The sequence below is a fragment of the Myxine glutinosa genome, chromosome 6 (assembly GCF_964187855.1).
Source record: "Myxine glutinosa chromosome 6, kmMyxGlut1.1, whole genome shotgun sequence".
Classification (NCBI taxonomy): Eukaryota; Metazoa; Chordata; class Myxini; order Myxiniformes; family Myxinidae; genus Myxine; species Myxine glutinosa.
Genome location: NC_136266.1, coordinates 53,634,123 through 53,647,570, shown reverse-complemented (window position 1 = coordinate 53,647,570; position 13,448 = coordinate 53,634,123). Strand labels below are relative to the sequence as shown.

The 13,448-nt window shown below is 37.4% G+C and overlaps 1 protein-coding gene across 1 annotated transcript in view; it reads right to left on the bottom strand.

The window, feature by feature from the left end:
• The window catches only part of LOC137429779 (cyclin-dependent kinase-like 1), a 104,351-nt gene that overhangs the window by 78,071 nt on the left and 12,832 nt on the right, over positions 1–13,448 (bottom strand). The gene's annotated exons all lie outside the window — the stretch shown is intronic.

Here is a 13,448-nt window from a genome sequence, read left to right as displayed (position 1 = left end):
ATTTTGAGGAGGGAATGTTGTGAGCTTTGTTTGAGATATTATTGTTGTTGTGATATTTTGAGGAGCGAATGTTGTGAGCTTTGTTTGAGATATTATTGTTGTGATATTTTGAGGAGCGAATGTTGTGAGCTTTGTTTGAGATATTATTGTTGTTGTGATATTTTGAGGAGCGAATGTTATGAGCTTGGTTTGAGATATTATTGTTGTTGTGATATTTTGAGGAGGGAATGTTGTGAGCTTTGTTTGAGATATCATTGTTGTTGTGATATTTTGAGGAGCGAATGTTGTGAGCTTTGTTTGAGATATTATTGTTGTGATATTTTGAGGAGCGAATGTTGTGAGCTTTGTTTGAGATATTATTGTTGTTGTGATATTTTGAGGAGCGAATGTTGTGAGCTTTGTTTGAGATATTATTGTTGTTGTGATATTTTGAGGAGCGAATGTTGTGAGCTTTGTTTGAGATATTATTGTTGTTGTGATATTTTGAGGAGCGAATGTTATGAGCTTTGTTTGAGATATTGTTGTTGTGATATTTTGAGGAGCGAATGGTGTGAGCTTTGTTTGAGATATTATTGTTGTTGTGATATTTTGAGGAGCGAATGTTGTGAGCTTTGTTTGAGATATTATTGTTGTTGTGATATTTTGAGGGGCGAATGTTGTGAGCTTTGTTTGAGATATTATTGTTGTTGTGATATTTTGAGGAGCGAATGTTGTGAGCTTTGTTTGAGATATTATTGTTGTTGTGATATTTTGAGGAGCGAATGTTGTGAGCTTTGTTTGAGATATTATTGTTGTTGTGATATTTTCAGGAGCGAATGTTGTGAGCTTTGTTTGAGATATTATTGTTGTTGTGATATTTTGAGGAGCGAATGTTGTGAGCTTTGTTTGAGATATTATTGTTGTTGTGATATTTTGAGGAGCGAATGTTGTGAGCTTTGTTTGAGATATTATTGGTACTGTGATATTTTGAGGAGCGAAAGTTGTGAGCTATGTTTAAGATATTATTGTTGTTGTGATATTTTGAGGAGCGAATGTTGTGAGCTTTGTTTGAGATATTATTGTTGTTGTGATATTTTTAGGAGCGAAAGTTGTGAGCTTTGTTTGAGATATTATTGTTGTTGTGATATTTTGAGGAGCGAATGTTGTGAGCTTTGTTTGAGATATTGTTGTTGTTGTGATATTTTGAGGAGCGAATGTTGTGAGCTTTGTTTGAGATATTATTGTTGTTGTGATATTTTGAGGAGCGAATGTTGTGAGCTTTGTTTGAGATATTATTGTTGTTGTGATATTTTGAGGAGCGAATGTTGTGAGCTTTGTTTGAGATATTATTGTTGTTGTGATATTTTGAGGAGCGAATGTTATGAGCTTTGTTTGAGATATTATTGTTGTTGTGATATTTTGAGGAGCGAATGTTGTGAGCTTTGTTTGAGATATTATTGTTGTTATGATATTTTGAGGAGCGAATGTTGTGAGCTTTGTTTGAGATATTATTGTTGTTGTGATATTTTGAGGAGCGAATGTTGTGAGCTTTGTTTGAGATATTATTGTTGTTATGATATTTTGAGGAGCGAATGTTGTGAGCTTTGTTTGAGATATTATTGTTGTTGTGATATTTTGAGGAGCGAATGTTGTGAGCTTTGTTTGAGATATTATTGTTGTTGTGATATTTTGAGGAGCGAATGTTGTGAGCTTTGTTTGAGATATTATTGTTGTTGTGATATTTTGAGGAGCGAATGTTGTGAGCTTTGTTTGAGATATTATTGTTGTGATATTTTGAGGAGCGAATGTTGTGAGCTTTGTTTGAGATATTATTGTTGTTGTGATATTTTGAGGAGCGAATGTTGTGAGCTTTGTTTGAGATATTATTGTTGTTGTGATATTTTGAGGAGCGAATGTTGTGAGCTTTGTTTGAGATATTATTGTTGTTGTGATATTTTGAGGAGCGAATGTTGTGAGCTTTGTTTGAGATATTATTGTTGTTGTGATATTTTGAGGAGCGAATGTTGTGAGCTTTGTTTGAGATATTATTGTTGTTGTGATATTTTGAGGAGCGAATGTTGTGAGCTTTGTTTGAGATATTATTGTTGTGATATTTTGAGGAGCGAATGTTGTGAGCTTTGTTTGAGATATTATTGGTACTGTGATATTTTGAGGAGCGAAAGTTGTGAGCTATGATTAAGATATTATTGTTGTTGTGATATTTTGAGGAGCGAATGTTGTGAGCTTTGTTTGAGATATTATTGTTGTTGTGATATTTTTAGGAGCGAAAGTTGTGAGCTTTGTTTGAGATATTATTGTTGTTGTGATATTTTGAGGAGCGAATGTTGTGAGCTTTGTTTGAGATATTGTTGTTGTTGTGATATTTTGAGGAGCGAATGTTGTGAGCTTTGTTTGAGATATTATTGTTGTTGTGATATTTTGAGGAGCGAATGTTGTGAGCTTTGTTTGAGATATTATTGTTGTTGTGATATTTTGAGGAGCGAATGTTGTGAGCTTTGTTTGAGATATTATTGTTGTTGTGATATTTTGAGGAGCGAATGTTATGAGCTTTGTTTGAGATATTATTGTTGTTGTGATATTTTGAGGAGCGAATGTTGTGAGCTTTGTTTGAGATATTATTGTTGTTGTGATATTTTGAGGAGCGAATGTTGTGAGCTTTGTTTGAGATATTATTGTTGTTATGATATTTTGAGGAGCGAATGTTGTGAGCTTTGTTTGAGATATTAATGTTGTTGTGATATTTTGAGGAGCGAATGTTGTGAGCTTTGTTTGAGATATTATTGTTGTTGTGATATTTTGAGGAGCGAATGTTGTGAGCTTTGTTTGAGATATTATTGTTGTTGTGATATTTTGAGGAGCGAATGTTGTGAGCTTTGTTTGAGATATTATTGTTGTTGTGATATTTTGAGGAGCGAATGTTGTGAGCTTTGTTTGAGATATTATTGGTATTGTGATATTTTGAGGAGCGAAAGTTGTGAGCTATATTTAAGATATTATTGTTGTTGTGATATTTTGAGGAGCGAATGTTGTGAGCTTTGTTTGAGATATTATTGTTGTTGTGATATTTTGAGGAGCGAATGTTATGAGCTTGGTTTGAGATATTATTGTTGTTGTGATATTTTGAGGAGGGAATGTTGTGAGCTTTGTTTGAGATATTATTGTTGTTGTGATATTTTGAGGAGCGAATGGTGTGAGCTTTGTTTGAGATATTATTGTTGTGATATTTTGAGGAGCGAATGTTGTGAGCTTTGTTTGAGATATTATTGTTGTTGTGATATTTTGAGGAGCGAATGGTGTGAGCTTTGTTTGAGATATTATTGGTATTGTGATATTTTGAGGAGCGAATGTTGTGAGCTTTGTTTGAGATATTATTGTTGTGATATTTTGAGGAGCGAATGGTGTGAGCTTTGTTTGAGATATTATTGTTGTGATATTTTGAGGAGCGAATGTTGTGAGCTTTGTTTCAGATATTATTGTTGTTGTGATATTTTGAGGAGCGAATGTTGTGAGCTTTGTTTGAGATATTATTGTTGTTGTGATATTTTGAGGAGTGAATGTTGTGAGCTTTGTTTGAGATATTATTGTTGTTGTGATATTTTGAGGAGCGAATGTTGTGAGCTTTGTTTGAGATATTATTGTTGTTGTGATATTTTGAGGAGCGAATGTTGTGAGCTTTGTTTGAGATATTATTGTTGTTGTGATATTTTGAGGAGCGAATGTTGTGAGCTTTGTTTGAGATATTATTGTTGTTGTGATATTTTGAAGAGTGGATGTTGTGAGCTTTGTTTGAGATATTATTGTTGTTGTGATATTTTGAGGAGCGAATGTTGTGAGCTTTGTTTGAGATATTATTGTTGTTGTGATATTTTGAGGAGCGAATGTTGTGAGCTTTGTTTGAGATATTATTGTTGTTGTGATATTTTGAGGAGCGAATGTTGTGAGCTTTGTTTGAGATATTATTGTTGTGATATTTTGAGGAGCGAATGTTGTGAGCTTTGTTTGAGATATTATTGTTGTGATATTTTGAGGAGCGAATGGTGTGAGCTTTGTTTGAGATATTATTGTTGTTGTGATATTTTGAGGAGCCTCAATGCCAAACAGGAAATCAGAGCCGTCTCCCTTGACATATCACGTGCCTTCGATACGGTCTGGCACCCAGCTCTGCTCACCAAACTCTCCTCCTATGGTATCCATGGAAATCTCCATGCATGGCTTGCGGACTTCCTCTCTGGTCGTAGTCAACGTGTGGCCCTGAATGGATTTCTCTCATCTCCCCTTACCGTTCAGGCTGGAGTTCCCCAAGGCAGTGTGCTGGGCCCTGTGCTTTTTCTGGTCTTTATCAATGATCTCTCCGACTCTCTGGAAAATCCTCTGTATCTCTTTGCTGATGACTCCACTCTCTGCCGCTCCATTCCTCTTCCCTCAGATCGGCAGTCTGCAGCCTCCTCACTCTCTGAAGACCTGGACAAAATCACAGACTGGTCAAACATGTGGAACATGTCTTTCAATCCTGACAAATCTCACACTCTTACTATGTCTCTCCGAAAAGATCGACTGGACAACCCTCCCATCTACTTTCTCAACAATCCTCTCGAAGAAGTTCTGTCGCTCAAGCTTTTGGGTCTCACCATCTGCCATGATCTTTCTTGGGAAAACTACATTTCCAAGCTGGCCTCCAAAGCCAGTCGCCGACTGGGCATCCTTCGTCGTGCGAAGTCCTTCCTAGGCACACCTGAGCTCCTCACCACATACAAGGCTTTCATCCGCAGCTCAATGGAATACTGTTCTCCCCTATGGGCTGGTGCTCCTGCCTCACACCTGGCTCGGCTTCACGCTGTTGAATCCAAAGCTTTCAGAATCATTGGAATCTCCCGCGATGAAGCTATCTCTGAGGGCCTTTCACTCACTTACCGCAGGCAGGTAGGGGTCTTTCTGTCTTCTACCGACTCCTCTCCGGCCTTGCTCCCCCAGCTCTCTCTGTGCTCTGTCCCCCAAATATTCCTACAGGTCGCACAAGATCTGCCAGCCACCCTCTGATGGTTAAACTGCCGAAATCTCGGCTTTCTACTCACCTTCACTCTTTCATTCCTCTTTTCTCCCGCCTCTGGAACAAACTCCCACACTCACTTCAATCACACTCCTCCCTCCAGGTCTTCAAAACAGCTGTTCACCACCATCTCTTATCTTCCCCCATCCAAAACCTTGATCTTTTCTACCCCCACTAATTCACCCCAGATCCACCTTGTTTGAAATTCCAACTTCTTTCCTGGAAGTCTTGGCAGTGTCCATATGTTTTATACCTCTCCCACCCCCCCCCCCTTCCCATGCCTCCCCCCAAAGCCCTCTCCCTCCCACAGTTCTCTCGATGTCTCCATGTCTCTCGGTCCCTGCTCTCAAATGTTGTGTTTGTGTCCTTCCCCCTCTCTCCCCATCTTGTCTACCGCTCCCGATGTTATTTGTTTTGTGTGTCTGTTTGTCTTTCTGTGTGATTAATGTTCGCTCTTTCACGAGCCTCGATCTTGTATACAAAAAAAAAAGAAAAAAAAAGAAAAAAAAAGCGAATGTTGTGAGCTTTGTTTGAGATATTATTGTTGTTGTGATATTTTGAGGAGCGAATGGTGTGAGCTTTGTTTGAGATATTATTGTTGTGATATTTTGAGGAGCGAATGGTGTGAGCTTTGTTTGAGATATTATTATTGTTGTGATATTTTGAGGAGCGAATGGTGTGAGCTTTGTTTGAGATATTATTGTTGTTGTGATATTTTGAGGAGCGAATGTTGTGAGCTTTGTTTGAGATATTATTGTTGTTGTGATATTTTGAGGAGCGAATGTTGTGAGCTTTGTTTGAGATATTATTGTTGTTGTGATATTTTGAGGAGCGAATGTTGTGAGATTTGTTTGAGATATTATTGTTGTTGTGATATTTTGAGGAGCGAATGTTATGAGCTTTGTTTGAGATATTATTGTTGTTATGATATTTTGAGGAGCGAATGTTGTGAGCTTTGTTTGAGATATTATTGTTGTTGTGATATTTTGAGGAGCGAATGTTGTGAGCTTTGTTTGAGATATTATTGTTGTTGTGATATTTTGAGGAGCGAATGTTGTGAGCTTTGTTTGAGATATTATTGTTGTTGTGATATTTTGAGGAGCGAATGTTGTGAGCTTTGTTTGAGATATTATTGTTGTTGTGATATTTTGAGGAGCGAATGTTGTGAGCTTTGTTTGAGATATTATTGTTGTTGTGATATTTTGAGGAGCGAATGTTGTGAGCTTTGTTTGAGATATTATTGTTGTTGTGATATTTTGAGGAGCGAATGTTGTGAGCTTTGTTTGAGATATTATTGTTGTTGTGATATTTTGAGGAGCGAATGTTGTGAGCTTTGTTTGAGATATTATTGTTGTGATATTTTGAGGAGCGAATGTTGTGAGCTTTGTTTGAGATATTATTGTTGTTGTGATATTTTGAGGAGCGAATGTTGTGAGCTTTGTTTGAGATATTATTGTTGTTGTGATATTTTGAGGAGCGAATGTTGTGAGCTTTGTTTGAGATATTATTGTTGTTGTGATATTTTGAGGAGCGAATGTTATGAGCTTTGTTTGAGATATTGTTGTTGTGATATTTTGAGGAGCGAATGGTGTGAGCTTTGTTTGAGATATTATTGTTGTTGTGATATTTTGAGGAGCGAATGTTGTGAGCTTTGTTTGAGATATTATTGTTGTTGTGATATTTTGAGGGGCGAATGTTGTGAGCTTTGTTTGAGATATTATTGTTGTTGTGATATTTTGAGGAGCGAATGTTGTGAGCTTTGTTTGAGATATTATTGTTGTTGTGATATTTTGAGGAGCGAATGTTGTGAGCTTTGTTTGAGATATTATTGTTGTTGTGATATTTTCAGGAGCGAATGTTGTGAGCTTTGTTTGAGATATTATTGTTGTTGTGATATTTTGAGGAGCGAATGTTGTGAGCTTTGTTTGAGATATTATTGTTGTTGTGATATTTTGAGGAGCGAATGTTGTGAGCTTTGTTTGAGATATTATTGGTACTGTGATATTTTGAGGAGCGAAAGTTGTGAGCTATGTTTAAGATATTATTGTTGTTGTGATATTTTGAGGAGCGAATGTTGTGAGCTTTGTTTGAGATATTATTGTTGTTGTGATATTTTTAGGAGCGAAAGTTGTGAGCTTTGTTTGAGATATTATTGTTGTTGTGATATTTTGAGGAGCGAATGTTGTGAGCTTTGTTTGAGATATTGTTGTTGTTGTGATATTTTGAGGAGCGAATGTTGTGAGCTTTGTTTGAGATATTATTGTTGTTGTGATATTTTGAGGAGCGAATGTTGTGAGCTTTGTTTGAGATATTATTGTTGTTGTGATATTTTGAGGAGCGAATGTTGTGAGCTTTGTTTGAGATATTATTGTTGTTGTGATATTTTGAGGAGCGAATGTTATGAGCTTTGTTTGAGATATTATTGTTGTTGTGATATTTTGAGGAGCGAATGTTGTGAGCTTTGTTTGAGATATTATTGTTGTTATGATATTTTGAGGAGCGAATGTTGTGAGCTTTGTTTGAGATATTATTGTTGTTGTGATATTTTGAGGAGCGAATGTTGTGAGCTTTGTTTGAGATATTATTGTTGTTATGATATTTTGAGGAGCGAATGTTGTGAGCTTTGTTTGAGATATTATTGTTGTTGTGATATTTTGAGGAGCGAATGTTGTGAGCTTTGTTTGAGATATTATTGTTGTTGTGATATTTTGAGGAGCGAATGTTGTGAGCTTTGTTTGAGATATTATTGTTGTTGTGATATTTTGAGGAGCGAATGTTGTGAGCTTTGTTTGAGATATTATTGTTGTGATATTTTGAGGAGCGAATGTTGTGAGCTTTGTTTGAGATATTATTGTTGTTGTGATATTTTGAGGAGCGAATGTTGTGAGCTTTGTTTGAGATATTATTGTTGTTGTGATATTTTGAGGAGCGAATGTTGTGAGCTTTGTTTGAGATATTATTGTTGTTGTGATATTTTGAGGAGCGAATGTTGTGAGCTTTGTTTGAGATATTATTGTTGTTGTGATATTTTGAGGAGCGAATGTTGTGAGCTTTGTTTGAGATATTATTGTTGTTGTGATATTTTGAGGAGCGAATGTTGTGAGCTTTGTTTGAGATATTATTGTTGTGATATTTTGAGGAGCGAATGTTGTGAGCTTTGTTTGAGATATTATTGGTACTGTGATATTTTGAGGAGCGAAAGTTGTGAGCTATGATTAAGATATTATTGTTGTTGTGATATTTTGAGGAGCGAATGTTGTGAGCTTTGTTTGAGATATTATTGTTGTTGTGATATTTTTAGGAGCGAAAGTTGTGAGCTTTGTTTGAGATATTATTGTTGTTGTGATATTTTGAGGAGCGAATGTTGTGAGCTTTGTTTGAGATATTGTTGTTGTTGTGATATTTTGAGGAGCGAATGTTGTGAGCTTTGTTTGAGATATTATTGTTGTTGTGATATTTTGAGGAGCGAATGTTGTGAGCTTTGTTTGAGATATTATTGTTGTTGTGATATTTTGAGGAGCGAATGTTGTGAGCTTTGTTTGAGATATTATTGTTGTTGTGATATTTTGAGGAGCGAATGTTATGAGCTTTGTTTGAGATATTATTGTTGTTGTGATATTTTGAGGAGCGAATGTTGTGAGCTTTGTTTGAGATATTATTGTTGTTGTGATATTTTGAGGAGCGAATGTTGTGAGCTTTGTTTGAGATATTATTGTTGTTATGATATTTTGAGGAGCGAATGTTGTGAGCTTTGTTTGAGATATTAATGTTGTTGTGATATTTTGAGGAGCGAATGTTGTGAGCTTTGTTTGAGATATTATTGTTGTTGTGATATTTTGAGGAGCGAATGTTGTGAGCTTTGTTTGAGATATTATTGTTGTTGTGATATTTTGAGGAGCGAATGTTGTGAGCTTTGTTTGAGATATTATTGTTGTTGTGATATTTTGAGGAGCGAATGTTGTGAGCTTTGTTTGAGATATTATTGGTATTGTGATATTTTGAGGAGCGAAAGTTGTGAGCTATATTTAAGATATTATTGTTGTTGTGATATTTTGAGGAGCGAATGTTGTGAGCTTTGTTTGAGATATTATTGTTGTTGTGATATTTTGAGGAGCGAATGTTATGAGCTTGGTTTGAGATATTATTGTTGTTGTGATATTTTGAGGAGGGAATGTTGTGAGCTTTGTTTGAGATATTATTGTTGTTGTGATATTTTGAGGAGCGAATGGTGTGAGCTTTGTTTGAGATATTATTGTTGTGATATTTTGAGGAGCGAATGTTGTGAGCTTTGTTTGAGATATTATTGTTGTTGTGATATTTTGAGGAGCGAATGGTGTGAGCTTTGTTTGAGATATTATTGGTATTGTGATATTTTGAGGAGCGAATGTTGTGAGCTTTGTTTGAGATATTATTGTTGTGATATTTTGAGGAGCGAATGGTGTGAGCTTTGTTTGAGATATTATTGTTGTGATATTTTGAGGAGCGAATGTTGTGAGCTTTGTTTCAGATATTATTGTTGTTGTGATATTTTGAGGAGCGAATGTTGTGAGCTTTGTTTGAGATATTATTGTTGTTGTGATATTTTGAGGAGTGAATGTTGTGAGCTTTGTTTGAGATATTATTGTTGTTGTGATATTTTGAGGAGCGAATGTTGTGAGCTTTGTTTGAGATATTATTGTTGTTGTGATATTTTGAGGAGCGAATGTTGTGAGCTTTGTTTGAGATATTATTGTTGTTGTGATATTTTGAGGAGCGAATGTTGTGAGCTTTGTTTGAGATATTATTGTTGTTGTGATATTTTGAAGAGTGGATGTTGTGAGCTTTGTTTGAGATATTATTGTTGTTGTGATATTTTGAGGAGCGAATGTTGTGAGCTTTGTTTGAGATATTATTGTTGTTGTGATATTTTGAGGAGCGAATGTTGTGAGCTTTGTTTGAGATATTATTGTTGTTGTGATATTTTGAGGAGCGAATGTTGTGAGCTTTGTTTGAGATATTATTGTTGTGATATTTTGAGGAGCGAATGTTGTGAGCTTTGTTTGAGATATTATTGTTGTGATATTTTGAGGAGCGAATGGTGTGAGCTTTGTTTGAGATATTATTGTTGTTGTGATATTTTGAGGAGCCTCAATGCCAAACAGGAAATCAGAGCCGTCTCCCTTGACATATCACGTGCCTTCGATACGGTCTGGCACCCAGCTCTGCTCACCAAACTCTCCTCCTATGGTATCCATGGAAATCTCCATGCATGGCTTGCGGACTTCCTCTCTGGTCGTAGTCAACGTGTGGCCCTGAATGGATTTCTCTCATCTCCCCTTACCGTTCAGGCTGGAGTTCCCCAAGGCAGTGTGCTGGGCCCTGTGCTTTTTCTGGTCTTTATCAATGATCTCTCCGACTCTCTGGAAAATCCTCTGTATCTCTTTGCTGATGACTCCACTCTCTGCCGCTCCATTCCTCTTCCCTCAGATCGGCAGTCTGCAGCCTCCTCACTCTCTGAAGACCTGGACAAAATCACAGACTGGTCAAACATGTGGAACATGTCTTTCAATCCTGACAAATCTCACACTCTTACTATGTCTCTCCGAAAAGATCGACTGGACAACCCTCCCATCTACTTTCTCAACAATCCTCTCGAAGAAGTTCTGTCGCTCAAGCTTTTGGGTCTCACCATCTGCCATGATCTTTCTTGGGAAAACTACATTTCCAAGCTGGCCTCCAAAGCCAGTCGCCGACTGGGCATCCTTCGTCGTGCGAAGTCCTTCCTAGGCACACCTGAGCTCCTCACCACATACAAGGCTTTCATCCGCAGCTCAATGGAATACTGTTCTCCCCTATGGGCTGGTGCTCCTGCCTCACACCTGGCTCGGCTTCACGCTGTTGAATCCAAAGCTTTCAGAATCATTGGAATCTCCCGCGATGAAGCTATCTCTGAGGGCCTTTCACTCACTTACCGCAGGCAGGTAGGGGTCTTTCTGTCTTCTACCGACTCCTCTCCGGCCTTGCTCCCCCAGCTCTCTCTGTGCTCTGTCCCCCAAATATTCCTACAGGTCGCACAAGATCTGCCAGCCACCCTCTGATGGTTAAACTGCCGAAATCTCGACTTTCTACTCACCTTCACTCTTTCATTCCTCTTTTCTCCCGCCTCTGGAACAAACTCCCACACTCACTTCAATCACACTCCTCCCTCCAGGTCTTCAAAACAGCTGTTCACCACCATCTCTTATCTTCCCCCATCCAAAACCTTGATCTTTTCTACCCCCACTAATTCACCCCAGATCCACCTTGTTTGAAATTCCAACTTCTTTCCTGGAAGTCTTGGCAGTGTCCATATGTTTTATACCTCTCCCACCCCCCCCCCCCCCCCTTCCCATGCCTCCCCCCAAAGCCCTCTCCCTCCCACAGTTCTCTCGATGTCTCCATGTCTCTCGGTCCCTGCTCTCAAATGTTGTGTTTGTGTCCTTCCCCCTCTCTCCCCATCTTGTCTACCGCTCCCGATGTTATTTGTTTTGTGTGTCTGTTTGTCTTTCTGTGTGATTAATGTTCGCTCTTTCACGAGCCTCGATCTTGTATACAAAAAAAAAAGAAAAAAAAAGAAAAAAAAAGCGAATGTTGTGAGCTTTGTTTGAGATATTATTGTTGTTGTGATATTTTGAGGAGCGAATGGTGTGAGCTTTGTTTGAGATATTATTGTTGTGATATTTTGAGGAGCGAATGGTGTGAGCTTTGTTTGAGATATTATTATTGTTGTGATATTTTGAGGAGCGAATGGTGTGAGCTTTGTTTGAGATATTATTGTTGTTGTGATATTTTGAGGAGCGAATGTTGTGAGCTTTGTTTGAGATATTATTGTTGTTGTGATATTTTGAGGAGCGAATGTTGTGAGATTTGTTTGAGATATTATTGTTGTTGTGATATTTTGAGGAGCGAATGTTATGAGCTTTGTTTGAGATATTATTGTTGTTATGATATTTTGAGGAGCGAATGTTGTGAGCTTTGTTTGAGATATTATTGTTGTTGTGATATTTTGAGGAGCGAATGTTGTGAGCTTTGTTTGAGATATTATTGTTGTTGTGATATTTTGAGGAGCGAATGTTGTGAGCTTTGTTTGAGATATTATTGTTGTTGTGATATTTTGAGGAGCGAATGTTGTGAGCTTTGTTTGAGATATTATTGTTGTTGTGATATTTTGAGGAGCGAATGTTGTGAGCTTTGTTTGAGATATTATTGTTGTTGTGATATTTTGAGGAGCGAATGTTGTGAGCTTTGTTTGAGATATTATTGTTGTTGTGATATTTTGAGGAGCGAATGTTGTGAGCTTTGTTTGAGATATTATTGTTGTTGTGATATTTTGAGGAGCGAATGTTGTGAGCTTTGTTTGAGATAGTATTGGTATTGTGATATTTTGAGGAGCGAAAGTTGTGAGCTATGTTTAAGATATTATTGTTGTTGTGATATTTTGAGGAGCGAATGTTGTGAGCTTTGTTTGAGATATTATTGTTGTTGGGATATTTTGAGGAGCGAATGTTGTGAGCTTTGTTTGAGATATTATTGTTGTTGTGATATTTTGAGGAGCGAATGTTGTGAGCTTTGTTTGAGATATTATTGTTGTTGTGATATTTTGAGGAGCGAATGTTGTGAGCTTTGTTTGAGATATTATTGTTGTTGTGATATTTTGAGGAGCGAATGTTGTGAGCTTTGTTTGAGATATTATTGTTGTTGTGATATTTTGAGGAGCGAATGTTGTGAGCTTTGTTTGAGATATTATTGTTGTTGTGATATTTTGAGGAGCGAATGTTGTGAGCTTTGTTTGAGATATTATTGTTGTTGTGATATTTTGAGGAGCGAATGTTGTGAGCTTTGTTTGAGATATTATTGTTGTTGTGATATTTTGAGGAGCGAATGTTGTGAGCTTTGTTTGAGATATTATTGTTGTTGTGATATTTTGAGGAGCGAATGTTGTGAGCTTTGTTTGAGATATTATTTCCAGCGAGGGAGGATTTTCCAGGGTCACCAATTTTTCTATCTCGAGCGACTCCATGCGGAAGTGATGGCCTACGTGTGATGCGGAAGTGATGGCCCACGTGTGATGCGGAAGTGATGGCCTATGATGGCCTCGCATCATAGGCCTACGTTGCTTGCAAGACCGAAATTGTTTTTGAGATATTTACATCGAACACAATTATTACCTCCACCACCAAAGGTGTATGGAGGTTATGTTTTCACCCCTGTCTTCCTGTCTGTCTGTGAACAAGATATCCCAAAACGGTGTTGACGGACACGGCCGAAATGATTAGATTTTGGTGAAGTTCCGGATCCGGCTACTAGAAGTTTTAAAGTAATTCTTCATCATTGGGTGATGGGGCCAAAAACGATACATAGCAGGATATCTCAAAAAGTTATG